Source organism: Arvicola amphibius, chromosome 7, assembly GCF_903992535.2.
Source record: "Arvicola amphibius chromosome 7, mArvAmp1.2, whole genome shotgun sequence".
NCBI lineage: Eukaryota > Metazoa > Chordata > Mammalia > Rodentia > Cricetidae > Arvicola > Arvicola amphibius.
In genome coordinates, this window is record NC_052053.1 from 35,671,493 (window position 1) to 35,684,468 (window position 12,976).

A 12,976-nucleotide genomic window follows, 5' to 3' on the forward strand; every position below is an offset into this window, starting at 1 on the left:
AAACATTCCTACATCGTAAAACATTAAAAAGTCACAGATAACTCGTGATCATTTTATATATTAATAAATATTACATTATATATGTGAACACATCACGGACTGTATTGGTGAACCAAGAGGCTGCTAATGCCTCTCTTCAGTATACCGACATAACCTAATATTACTAAAAATGGGAAGGGGCTTTTAGTCACTGAATATGCATCGTGAAACCAAGACGAAGAAAATACAAGGCTCGTGCCCATCATGAAAAAGATTCATACTGAAGGCTTAGCTTTGGTTTTTATTCAATTAAATTGTCAAACTGTGCACAGTGAACTTTTTTTTTTAGAACTTGAGACATTTGTGATGTTGGCTGTTTAAATCTTTGTTACCTTCGCTGTGAACTGAAATTGTACATATTTAGTAAATCATGCAAACAAAACAAACTTTTTAGACAATATTTTTATTGGAGAGTTTTCTTTTCCTGTATCCATGTTAAAAAAAAAAAAAGACCTCCTTTCCCAAAATAAAAATGTCAATACTAAATTTAAAGAAGTATAAAGGAATGATTGCTTCCTTTAGAGCAAAATATTTAAATAAACATGGAGAGAATTGGCGACATGTTCTTTTTGGGCTAGTAGGCCGTGTCCAATTTTGGGGGGTTAAAGTTTCAGAGGGCCACTGTTTCAGGGTTGAAGATGACATATTAATCTCTGAATTAAACAAATGCTCTTAAGTAACAGTATAAATCCCTCAGTCTTCATTTGTATATGAAGTGCAACATTAATCAGAGACATGACATTGAGACGACGTGATGCTGAATATGCCATAAGCTAAAATTCCTCTATTAAAACAGTCACCACCTACCACCCATAATCTAGTGTGACATATTAAAATACTCCAAAATACAGAGCATGGAAAATGAACATCATCATTTCCATTTGGCCCTGAGAAGAATATGACAAAGATTCTAATAATTTTAGTCAAAGAAAATGATGATTTAAAAATACATGAAGATTAAAGTGATGACAAATGATCCTTTAAGTATTTCTAATTGGCCTTCCTCATTCATAGCTTTGATTCCCCAGAAATTGCAAATCCTGAGGATCCTGACTTGTAAGTGCACCCCATCAGCTTTCTTTCACTCTACAGAATGTGCCTGCTAGGTTTGAAAGGAAGGATAAGACCCCAAAATGTTAAAAATAGACTTCTTTTCTGGCAAGAAATTTAAAATTGGCAAGGACAAAACTCAGAAAGAATCAACTTCGCATAAGGAAGCATTCAGGGAAAGATTGCTGCCTTGTGATCTGGCCATCTTCAAAACACTCGAAAGGAAGTGTGTGTGTGTGTGTGTGTGTGAGAGAGAGAGAGAGAGAGAGAGAGAGAGAGAAAGAGAGAGAGAGACTGTGTGAGTGTGTGTATGTGTGAGTATGAACCCGTGTGTGAGTATGTGTGAGTGTGTACATGAGTGTGTAGCTGTGCTAAGCTTATGTGTATATACTTGAATAGATTGTATATTAAAGAAAACAATCCTCAAGAGATGGAATATAAATAGGGCTTATGAGAAACTTTCTATTTTTTATTTTACCTAAATTGAAAACATTTAAAATGTTGATAGTTGAAAAGTACAAAGTTCTTAAGAGATCTTAATAAAAATTATTGAAGCAGTTTCTAAAGTATGCCAACAATTAAACAGAAAAATATTAAATCAACTTTTCACCATCACTTAGAAAACTAAGACTTACAATTTAGGCTTTTCCTTAAGCAATAAAGAATCACTTTCATCCTTTCTTAAAATGGTTTCATTATAGGGCAAATAATTACACCACACTCCTGTCCGGTTTTGTTTAGCGAAAAAGAAACACAGCCTTTAAATTACTTGAAAATAAAGATGAATAAAAAACATAAATTTAATAATGAGACCCAAAAACTGAGCTCAGAGGAAGTCAGGCAGGACATTTAGTGACCACAGCAACCTAGACCATGGCTCTCTCAAGTCTTCTGAACAATATCTCTTCCAACAGAAACATTTCCCCAGACTACAGGGCTGCCCAAGATCCTTGTGAACACAAAGGGAGAACACCAACTACTGAGTGACCCTCAACCACTTCCTGCAGTCTGAAACACTCTGTGGAGGTCTACCACCTCATTCCTTAACATGTTTAAAAAGTATGAGTGCACAGAATTCTTGTTAAAGACGTAGCTAAGCAAGAGGGAAAAACAGAATTACAAGGCACCCCGCCCAATTTGTTTAAAAAGACATTCCTAAAATGAGTATGCCTACTAAATCAGCCTGACTTCTAAGAGCTTACCTGTCCTTTCCTCAACAGAAAGTGCATTTACAATGCAAAGACAATTCCATGAAAAGGGACCTTTTATCCACTTTGAAATAAGTGCTGATAGAATAGTCAATATCACTTTCCAGCAAGCAGAGTGTCTAGCCACAAGAACTGCTTTGTGTGTACAACCTGAATTCTGAAAATTAAAATTAGACTCGTGACTTGTACAAAACCCTTTCTCAGGGCTTTTCATTGATTACAGCTTATATTGTACACGCCTTGATGGCAGTAAGTAAATTAAGGCACACTTTACATCAACATGAAAATTGATAAAAAATTTTGTTTACTATGAATAAAAACTTTATGTCTGTAACACTTGGAAAAATAAAAGCAAATTAATCTACCACCCACATGTTATAGATGGAGAAACTGAGGCCTGCAAGTGCTTGAAAACACACAAGTGTTTGGTTTCCACCCCATAATAATCTGGAAAGTATCCAATCACAGACTGCCGAAACCCTGGTCCTCTGAAGCAATGTTCCGTACATTCTCTAAAACACCACAGTAAAACGCTCTTTTCAAATGGCTCGGGAAACAGCAGAAGACATGGGTTAGTTCCTGCGAGGAGTTCGTTCTGGTCTATAAGAACTTTTCCATGCAAGAGTGGAATGAAAACAATCTATGTCGGATTCCTGTGTTACTCTAAGCTCTTGCGGCATCTGTGCCTAGTCACTTCTTACCACCTAGGGTCTCCTCTGACTGACAACCAGAAATCCTCTGACTGACAGCCAGAAATCCATTTTGAGAACTGCTCTTCAAAAGTCAATAAGTTTGCTGACTTCCTTTTTCTAAGGCTTTTGACATCCAGTCTCTCCTTCAGCAGTTCTTTTGCCCCTTTACAAATCTGCAGCTCCTAAGACTATACTTTCAGGGATCATTTCTATAGTTCGTTTCAAATCTGCAGCTCCAGTCTCCCTATGGGTGCGACTGCTCTGAGCCCTTCATGCACTGATCAGAGGAGAAAACAGGGCTTCAGGTACACTCTAAGTAACCAAAGTGCTTGGAGATGAACAAGTCAGGAATAGCAGAAGTGATGGAAATGCACGAAGGAAGGGTAAAGTAGGAGACATCCTGGACACTCGCCATCCCGAGCCTTAGACCTTCCAAGGCTGAGGCTTAGTGGAAATAACCCCCCAGATGGTCCTATAGCTGCAGGGAAACCAGAATCGGAGATTGAGTCTCTCACCCTTACACAGAGAATCTTATTGCTTTTAATTGCTTTTAAAAGCAATTGAGTGAACTGAACACTGAGCCAAGCAACCACTTTATGTTCTAGAATCAGGTGGTAAATAAACAGACACTAACCCCCTTCAAGGATGTACGTTCTATCAGGGAGTTCTACAGACTCCCAGCGGACGGATAGGACTGCTTAGTTGAAAAGTAAAAGCAAGCGAGGAAATAGTGAACTAGGAAGAAGATAGTGGGGTAAGGTAAACACAGCCAGAATTTGGGGTGTCAGGAAAAGCCTCTTAGGGAGTTGAGCCTGAAAGATAAGAAGTGAGTCATATAGGAAGGGAGATAGAACTCCAAGGGAAAATACAGGAGGCACAAATGAATTTGGCTTTGTGTACTAAAAATGAAGTCCCCCTAGAGAGTACAGGAGAGGGGCAGAGATAAAGCAAGAGGAAGGCTTTTGATGAACTTCTTAGGTACCCTTGTCCAATGTCTTAATTGTGTAGGTGAGGAAACTATTAACCTCTTGAGTTCCATAGCCGGGGGACTGGATGATTGACTCAGGTGAATTGCCTGTAATGAATTTTGCAGCCTGATCGCCACTATTTCTTCCCAACAAATGGACAGGAATGTGAAATTTGTGTTTTGGAGTGCAGGAAAACCTCATTTCTCAGACATTCGCACCTGCCTTGTACCTCATCACAGGCAGATCTGTCAGACTGGAAAGCAGAAATCATTTGGCCAAAAGCAAGTTTGTATTTTGGAAACGGAAGCACGGGATACGGCACGTGGGGCGCTGGTGGAAACCCCTTCCCCAGTCGGCGGCGTTTTTCCAGCCAGATCCCCATGGTTGTTAGTCTGCTCAAAACAACTGGGCTAGAATCAGGCATGAGCAAGGGCCTCAGCCATTTCCCCTTCCTCTGAACTTCTAAAAAAACACAAAAACTCACAGAGCCGAGAGAGAAGCCAATAAGAAGTAAGGAACATGCAGCAGGTGGTACCATCTGCGCCCGACTAATTCCAGCCAAAACAATCTGCTCCCTCGAGTTCCCAGTTGTGGGGAAGGGAAGAGACTCTGACAGCGGCAGAGTCGAGGGAGGGAGTGGAGGAGGGCATCACGGAGTCTATTATTCCCGCGATCTGCTGGTGGGAGGAGGCAGGTTATTGATGCCAGTGAACTATTATCTCTGTCTTTTGCTCTTTACAAGCACGGAGGGAGAGCCCTACAACGAATCCTTGCGAAGCTGGGAACGACATCCCACACCTGAGAGACAGGCCTGGCTGTGAGCCTGCCACCACTGAGACAGGAGGGACAGATTGGCAAGTGCAGCCCACCCCAAAGTGAAAAAATAAGCAACTGGGCAGGGAGATGATGTTTATTTTATTCTATTTTCCTAGCAACCGAATGCCCTCTGTCTCCATGTTCATTCTTTGACAATTACCCACAGCTTAACATGGGCTTAGAGTCCACATGCTTTTACTCCAGGTTGACATTTTCGGAAGCAAAACCATTGCAGTCAGATGGACTTCCTTATGAAGACCGGATCTCCCTTGGCACACTGAGAACCAGGGTCAATAAATGTACCAATGCAAAGACAGATCGAGTCGTCTGTTTTTCCTAAAGAGAGGAACAGAAAGGCTCTGAGGGAGAAGATACCCGCAGCTGGAGTGTCTAAGGAAAATATGTCTACCGAAAAGGTAGTCTTGCCCATTGCAAATGTTTCACCCCTGCATTTAGGATAAGGCCCCGTTTCAGGATTGTGTTAGTATTTGCTTAAAGGCATGTACCAGGGAGGGATATTTGCCTCGTTGCTTTTTCTTTGACTAACTTATCTTTGCTGTAGCTGAGAGCTTGCCCTAAAGGATGGGCACAGGTATATGCTGCCTCTAGGAAAGAGGGATTCACAAGCCTGAAGGAATAGTAGACAGAAGCATTCGTGAATGAAAGCCAGTCAAAGCCAGTCAAAGAGGGAGAAGAGATTGGGGAGAGAAAAAAAGCACCTGATCCTAATCTCCGGTTGGAGCTGTGTCTCCCCCCAGAATCTCTGTTAAAGGACTTACTGTTGACACCTGTAACTCCAGCCTTAGTAGCAAACAAGGTCTTTGCAGATGTAATCAAGTTAAGCTGAGATTATTGTACACTAATGCAGTATGACAGACACACACGAGTAGAGTCTTGAGAAGACAGAGGCAGAAACCATAGGGGTGTGTCTACAAACCAAGGAATGCCTGTGATTGCCAGCTGTCTGCAGAAGCAGGGAGGCAGAAACAAACACATTCTCCTTTAGGTCTCCAGAAGGAATCGATACCTAAAATTTGGGCTTTTAGCCTCCAGAACTCCGAAAGATCGTGTCTGGTCATGTTCAACAAACTAGCTCATAGTCCTTTGTTACTAGAGGTCTCCAGATCTATTGCACCCCTAAAACAAGTTATGATAAGGGCCGAGCATTCACACTAGGGAATGCACACAACTTAAGCATTCTCCAGGGGACTGGACCTTATAGAAAACAGCACTAGGTATGTCCTTTCTCGTTTCGAGGTGCAGCCATAAGGATAAACACTAACTGCCTACTTTTTCCCCAAAATATCTTTTTCCCTATTAGGTAGGTTTTAAAAATTAGGATAATTAAGTTCTTGCTGCAAAGGGCCCCGAAGTGCAGGCCTTACTGGCTGCTCTCCTGTAACGAGCAGTTTTCCTGACTCCTGTCCCACATGGTGTCTGTTAGCAGGAGGAGCGCGGGGTGAGTCAGACATTCTAGTTACAGGTTTGCGGCTCGTGTCAGTGTAAGAGGGAAACGAGAAAGGAAAACATGCATTGGGAAACCGTGTCAGAGGGCAGAGCCAGATAATGGGAGCACCAGAAAACAAAGGAAGCTGTGCTGTGTGGGAACCAAGGCCTCACTTCAGGTACAAATGTCAGAGAAAAACAGTAGCATTTTCTAATCTTAATTAAAGATTTAAAAACTCTCTCTCTCTCTCTCTCTCTCTCTCTCTCTCTCTCTCTCTCTCTCTCTCTCTCTCTCTCTCTCTCTCTCTCTCTCTCTCTGTGTGTGTGTGTGTGTGTGTGTGTTTGGTGGTGGTGGTGGTACAGGATCCAAATCCTTTTTTCTTTTAATTCTTCCCCAGCTAGAGTGCAGTCTTAGAAATGAGGAAGCTATCTCTGTTCAGACTCATCACTCTGGTATGAACTGAACCTTCTCCAACTCCACGTCTCCTGTGAAATTGGCTAATAATTGCTGCAATCGGCTTAGGTCACCGTGATTTGGGAAGACTCCAGGGCGTTCCGTGGGCGAGGCAAGATGGGAGTGAGTCAACTCTTCTCGTAGCCAGTGAGACCAGGTACTGTGAGGAGTTCCCAGAGGGTTCCTGAGCTAGGTTCTGCCCCATTGCTCCAGCCGGCCCCTGCCAACCCACCCGTGAACAGCCTACAAAAGGTGTAGGTGTGAAAGAGAGAGCTCGGCTCTCTGAACTTGTCATCTCTTGGCTAGAAAAACAAACTCAGCCCTACGTCCACTTCACAGAGAGGCAGAGGCCACCCTTTACATTTTCTTCCTCTAGGATAATATATCATCTTGAGAGCCAGGTTTAATGTGCTTTCGGTCTACACGCTGTGGTATTTTTTTATATGCCATTAGCGCGGTATTACATGTTTCTGGCAATAACAGTCCCACCTAATGTATTTAATTTGTTCTGAAAATCATAGACCATCTTTACACATAGAACAGACAGCTTTTAATCCCCTTGATGACTTCCTCCTTAAAAGGGCTCTTTTAAATCTCTAACCACATTCTTCTTGGTTTCCCTCCTACACACTGACCAAGATTTGCTTTTTCACTCAACCCTTAAATGGTAGCATTTCCCAGAGCCCCCTGGGGATCTCTACGCTCCTCATTCCCATCACTGGGCTTCAGTCATTCTTTCAACATCTACATCTTTATCCTGCTTGTACACCACAGGCCGAAAATGTATCAACCAAATGAGACTGCTCAGGCACAGGCCTTCCTGTGCAAAGGAACACTGAGAACCACCACCCAAGGATCTCAAAACAGCTCAGGCTTCGTATGTCCGAAGTGGGAGAGCTGTGCCCCCACCCTTCCCTCTCTGTAAATACCACATCCTTCCTATACCTGTGGTTTATCACTTGCTAAAGCATTCCATAGTTCTTTTTTTATTTATTTTACATACCAACCACAATTTCCCCTCCCTCCTCTCCTCCCACTCCCTCCTGCCACCTTCCCCATGCCCCTCCCATCCACTCCTCCTCTGGCTCCACTTAGATGGGGTAAAGCCTCCCACAGGAATCAACAAAGCAGGACCAAGCTCCTCCCTCTTGCATCAAGGCTGAACAAGCCTCCCACCATAGGGAATAGGTTCCAAAGAGCCAGCTTATGCATCAGGAACAGGTCCTGGTCCGACTGCTAGGACCCCACAAAGGACCAACCTACACAATTGTCACCCAGAACGAAGAGAGCCTATGTGGGCCCCATGCAGGCTCCCTAGCTATCTGTCCAGAGTTGGTGAGATCCCACAAGCTCACATCATCTGTCTCTGTGGGTTTCCCCATCAAGATCTTGATACCCCCCCCCCCTTGCTCATACAATCCTTCCACCTGCTCTTCAACTTGACTTCCAGATCTCCGCCCAGTGAACAGTCCATATTTCTACATTGGCCCACAATTGATTTTCAGTTCTTTTTGTTTTTGTTTCCATCTTTTCCTTCTAACCCTCCAAAGCCTGTAAACTCCTTTAGAATAAAATACAAATTCTGTATCCACTTCTGTGATAGTTACCATATCAAACAGATAATAAAAAAAAATCACACACGCACAGAGTATTATTAGACATAAAGAAGAATAAAATTATGTCATTTGCAGAAAAAATGTGTAGGACTGGCAATTCTCATGTTAAGTAAAATAAGCCAGACCCAGAAGGGCGAATATCACATCTTCTCTCATATGTGGAATCTAGACAATTAAAAAAAACAAGAGGGCATTACTCTTCAGCTTGGGTGGGGTTTCTATTGCTAGTGAAGAAGGAAAGTCGGTTTCTTCAATGGTGTAATACCTGGTATATTGTATTATATTGTATTGACCACACTCCAGGGCAGGCTCCATAGGCCAACACAAACTGGACTCAGCGAGTAGTGTATATATATGTGTGAGTGGCGGGAGTGGTGGCGGTGGGTGGTGCAAAACAAGAGAGCTCCTGCCTTCACAGGGTAGAAAGCAGGAACCAGCTCCTCCTGAAAGTGGTACCTATAGACACACTCACTCAAGCTAATTTTTTAAATGTACGAATTCGTATATCTTTTAAAATATATGAATGAAAAGTAAATGAGCAAGCAGTCACTGAACTGACTCGTACAGATTTGATTGCACCAAAGTCCTACTTAAAGCCATTTCATGGTTCCCTAAAGCACCAAAATAGACAACGCTTTCATGAGCTGATGCTTCCCAGCCCCACCCCTTCCTTTTCTTTCCCCACCCACCCTTTCAACTGCCTCTGCCTGTCCACACTTCCCTCTATTTTCTTTTTTCTTTCAGCTTAGGAGTCACCATGAAACATCCTCCTTGAAGAGCCTGGTTCTAGGAAGGCCTGCCTCTGGGCTTCCGTGGAGAGCCTGTAGCAGCTAAATCAGTGCACTGACCGGGCAGCTGGCTTCACAAGAACAGTGTGATCCTGGAACAGGCTGGGAACAGGCTCCCTCCAGAGCCAGCCCGAAGTCTGAAGCTCAGGAAGAACCAGGAGAATAGGAGCATCTTCTAGAGATGCTGTCAGTGACAGCTAGTCCCCCTAAATCCAAGTAGGACGATTTGGTGACAAGATAGGCCAAAGTATAGAAAGCGAGTGACTTAGAAGTGTGGAATGTCCCAGAACAAGCCAGAAACTCATAGCGGAGTCTCCCTGAAGATGTTTGAAAGCCATTTACAGTGGTGCTACCCAGGCAGTCTGACCCACGTGGCAGAACTTCTTTTCCCACAGAGCCACCAGCTATGTAGAGCAGCTGCAATCCCCTCTGCTGATATCCTGATTAAACTGTAAAGGTCGTGAGGCCAAACACCACAGCCTGAGTGAAGTAACTTAAAAGGAAACAAATAAATAAGTCCTTTCCAAACATGAGCTCGGAGCACAGCCTTTAAGTGACTTCAGCCATGACTCAGAGGAGAAGTGTGGACCTGGCCAAAGGAGGAAGAAAAACCTGAAATCATCCTGGATGCATGTTCTCCAACTGCTCGAGAGTTTTCGATTACCTCAGTTTCCTGACAAGGCTTTGCTGATGTCAGTAACTTTACAGTAACCATCACAAGATAAGAGAGAGGTTTGTGTAGGACAGAGGTAAATTTGTGTCTGACATGACTAATATATCCTGCTAGGAAGGACAGTGGGAGGCCTGAGAAAGGGTAGCTTTCTATTGGTGTTTTTTTTTTTTTTTTTTTTAAATAAAAATGAAGGCCATATGCATATACCCCAGACCTCGTGGGCATGTTGCCCTGCTGTCCCTTCCCAGGAAATGAAACTACTTCCTCCAAACATCCCCGGTGGCTTTTTATAAGAACTCCTCCACAGATGCTGCGGAACTTTCGGTAAGGAGGTACAGGGAAGACCTGCTGTGTTTGCTTCTGAAATACTTTTTTCTCCCCCTTTGGTTCTGATGCTGAACATTGAACCCAAGACAAGGCCTTGCCTGTGCTAACATATAGTCTACCACCAACACCCCCATCTTCTTTGTATATGGAATATTTATGGAACTAAAGAAGCAGCAGATACTACCCTGCTTTAAGCGGTGGGCAATAATTAAATGAAGCTCAGAAATGCAAGTAGAAGGTCAGAGATAGACATAATAGCCCTTTTGCCAACAGAAATCCTTGGTAAACGATGACATACAAGTAAACTGAATTTCGTAACCCACAGGCACAATTGTGACTTTTTTCTCATGACAGGACTTGGCAAATGTTATCAGCCTATGTTATCCCAGAGCATGAAGCCTACAGATCACACAGGCCTTGGGCTTGGCTGATAGGAGCTTTGCTCTCACTCAGGGTCAACACTGAGAGTTTAACTTTCCATTGCACGGGGCTGAGTCTGTAGCTCCGCAGGCTTTCCCTGGACGTCTTTTCTGATTTCTTTATAAAACTGCTGTCTAAAGTTTGAGGTTTTGAGGATTTTGTTTTTGGGCTCCTTGAACTAATTACAGCAAAACCCAAACTTTTAAACTGAGGACTCAGGTCTACATTTGCACAGTGTTCTTGGACCCTCTCCCAAAGAGTGTATGGGGACCTGGCAGATCCTGGAAAGACCATTTTCTCTGCTTTCCATAAGAAGAAGCGCTACATCCTGGGGCGAGAACCTTGACTTTCTCATGAAAAAGTCCGGGTTTGAGTCTCAGCCTTGTTCCTCTCTAGCTGTGGGAACTTGGCCAACTTAAATCCCTACATGCCAGTTTACTTTTGTTTAAAACAATAACGATATCGAAACTATATGACAGGGTGACTGTGAGAGCCAAAGGAATCCGCGACCATGTGCATGGTCTGTGCTTTGGGTCCAACAATGGAGCAAATTAACCGACGGTCATTTAGTTAAACTGTCCTTTCTGAGCTCTTGGGCTTAAGGGAACTTCCCCTTTGACAAGTCCTTTTTATGTTGGTACTTAGACATTTTCCAGCATATAATTTGGGGCATCAGGGGTGGGAGTGTTGGGGGTGTCCAGGACAGTCTCAAGATTCATCCTCAAAGGAACCCTTTGTTTCCTGGTGAGCCTTAACCTTGGATTGCTCAGAGAAAGAAATGCCTGGTGATTGTCTGCCTAATAACAAGGCCAGTGTTCTGCCTGGGTTCTAGATAGCCAGGACTTCCCCAACTCTAAATAAGTGATAAGTTGATAAGAATTAATTCAAGAATAAGCTTGGCCAGGAGTTTATCTCGCTGTTTCAATCTTCAAGTTAACCTTTTTTTTTTTGCCCATTTTAAGGAGAGACTTTTAAATCACGGGCCAATTTGTCCTGTTCCATCAGTTTGGTCCATATGGGGACGTTCTTGCACTTCAAAGGGACGAGCTGCTGACGGTGGAGCTGATGATGCCAACAACAGGAAAGGGTTTTAGGGTGACTATAGATTTCTGTTAGCTAACTGGTTTTGTTATTATAGTGTGTGTGAGTGTGTGTGTGTGCGTGTGCATGTGTGTGTGTGTGTGTGTGTGTGTGTGTGTGTGTGTACCATATGAAGATCAGAGAAGAGTTAAAAGGAATTGGTTCTTTCCATGAATCCTATTGAAGAGTGAATCTATTTAGTTTTATCAATAAAACCCCTCAGAGTCAGATACTGAGGGTGCAAGCTAAAGGTCAGAGAAGCGGAGCAGCAGCCACAGCTACTGCTCACCTCTACAAAATCTCAGACTGAATGGGCTTTGTGATCCTGTCCCCACCTCCCTAGTGCTGAGATTAAAGGTGTGAGATTCCAACTTTGGGGATCAAAGGTGTGAGCCACCACCACAGACCACATGGCTCTGTTTCTCTTTTAGACTGGTTGAATCTCCAGTAGCTCATGGTGGCCTTGAACTCTTGATCTTCCTGCTTCCCCCCAAGTGCTGGGATTAAAGGTACGTGCCACCACTGCCTGGATTCTATGGTTAACAAGTGGCTAGCTCTGCCTTTGATATCCAGGCAAGCTTTATTTGTCAGAATACAAACAAAATAGCATAAACGCCCTATGACTCTAACTTAGTTAGGTGTTCTATAGATGCAATAAAACATCATGAGGGAAAGTAACTTGGAGAAGAATGGGTAACAGTCCATCACGGAGGGAAGTAAAGGCAGGAACTCAAGGCAGGAACCTGGAGATATGCATTAAAGCAGAGGACATGGAGGAGCATTGCTTATTGGTTTGCTCTTTATGGTTTGCTCAGCTTGCTTTCTTATACACAGCTCCCCCTGGCCAGGGGTAATACCAACCACAATGGGCTGGGCCCTTCCACATCAATCATTAATGCAGAAAATACCCCACGGGTTTGCCTACAGCCCAATCTTATAGAAGCATTTTCTACATAGTGGTTTCCTCTTCTTAAATACGTCTAAGTTTGTGACAAGTTGACAAAACCCAACCAGCACAGGTCAGAGGATCCAATTTAGGTCATCAGACTTGGTAGCACAGAAGCAAGTACATCTGCCCGTGGAGCAATCTCCCTGGCCCACCTTTATTTTTAATTCTAATGAATATTTTAATTCTAATGAATCTGTTTGATACTTCTTGCTTCCCAAATTTTTTTATTCATATCATTCAGTCATGCCTTTTCTTCTTTTTATTGTTATTGTTTTGTTTTCAATTTTAGGAATCCTCGTCTCTGTGAAACCAACACTGTGGTAGTCTATGGAAGCAAGAATTCCCACAAAAGTTGACTTGAAAAATATATGTAGAGGGCAACCTGTAAGACCATTCCCTATTATAAAAATTAAAAGATGTGTGCCGTGCAGTGATTTTGCATGCCTTTAA

General features: G+C 43.0%; 1 long non-coding RNA gene across 1 annotated transcript; it reads left to right on the plus strand.

The window, feature by feature from the left end:
- Window positions 1-6,287: 6,287 nt before the first annotated feature.
- On the plus strand, window positions 6,288-9,855 carry LOC119820005. The gene is made up of 3 exons (XR_005286317.1): window positions 6,288-6,398; window positions 6,743-6,830; window positions 9,034-9,855. It is a non-coding gene; the product is annotated as an uncharacterized LOC119820005 (long non-coding RNA).
- Window positions 9,856-12,976: the final 3,121 nt, after the last annotated feature.